Genomic DNA, 1,320 nt, shown 5'->3' on the forward strand with positions numbered 1-1,320 from the left:
GAGGAAGTGAAAAAGTGGTGAGGGTGAACAGGGACACCGCCGTCAGTGGGTTCCTATCTTAGCAGCAGGCTCTCCTGTCTCCCTCAGCTCATAGCTACCTTGACCTCGGCTCGTTCCCCAGTGTGACACTGAATTGGTTGTTTGTGTTGCAGGTTCTGGATCCCGCTCTTGGTTTCCTTCCTATGACTTGCCTCCATTGTTTCCTCTTTCCAATCCCGAAGCCCCCTCCCCACCCGTTATGGGACCAGCTCTGGCTGATTCTGACTCCTGAGGTCACGGGCGTGGTTTGATTCAGGCTTTCACCCTCTCTCATCTCTCATCTGGACTGTTCTTTCTCAGCAGTTTCTGAGATCTCACTCATACACCATCCAGTTCCCTCACTGAAAGCACACGTCCCCCCGTTCTCACCTAGACTCTCACAGCGGATCGTCCCCGGCCTCCTCGCTGTGCGCTTTCTCTCATCTGCCCCATGTTGTCTGCTTCTGCAGTGGTTGTTCCAAAACCCAATTCTGATCCTGTTTGTCCTCCACGGCGGAGCGGCCCTTCACGCAGGAGAAGTGCCCTGGTCGAGTGTCAGAGTCTTTCCGGTGTCCTTTCCCCGTCACCTCCCCTGCTGTCCCATTTCACCCTTGGACATCCCAGAGCCCTTCCTGTGAATTAGCAAATGCCCTTAGCATTGTACTAAAACCAGAGGACAGTGCTGTGTGTCTCCCACCAGCCCGCGCTTCCTGAGAGCATTGGCAAGAATAGGCATGCAGTCAGTAAACAGTCAATGACTGACAGTGTACTCTGAATTGTTCTTACTCTTTGTTTGCAGTGATTAGGCAGTTGCTCATAATGTTTGATTCTGAATGAATATAGTCCCGTATAGGTGTTTTTTCTATGAGTATATAGTTAGTGGGAACTATTAAAGAATTAATTTCAACTTTGGGGCACCTGGGTAGCTCAGATGGTTGAGCAACTGCCTCTTTTTTTCCCCCCGTTTTTTATTTATTTCTGAGAGACAGGGAGGGACAGCATGAGCAGTAGAGGGTCAGAGAGAGAGGGAGACACAGAATCTGATGCAGGCTCCAGGCTCTGAGGTAGCTGTCAGCACAGAGCCCAACGTGGGGCTCGAAACTACGAACCGTGAGATCATGACCTGAGCCGAAGCTGGACGCTTAACCGACTGAGCCATTCAGGTGCCCCAAGCACCTGACTCTTGACTTTGGCTCAGGTCATGATCTTACACTATGTGGGTCTGAGCCCTGTATCAGGCTCTGCACTTAAAGCATGGAGCCCAGTTGGGATTTTGTGTCTCTTTCTCTGCCCCTCCCGTGC

The sequence above is a fragment of the Suricata suricatta genome, unplaced genomic scaffold, assembly GCF_006229205.1.
Source record: "Suricata suricatta isolate VVHF042 unplaced genomic scaffold, meerkat_22Aug2017_6uvM2_HiC HiC_scaffold_139, whole genome shotgun sequence".
Taxonomy (NCBI): Eukaryota; Metazoa; Chordata; class Mammalia; order Carnivora; family Herpestidae; genus Suricata; species Suricata suricatta.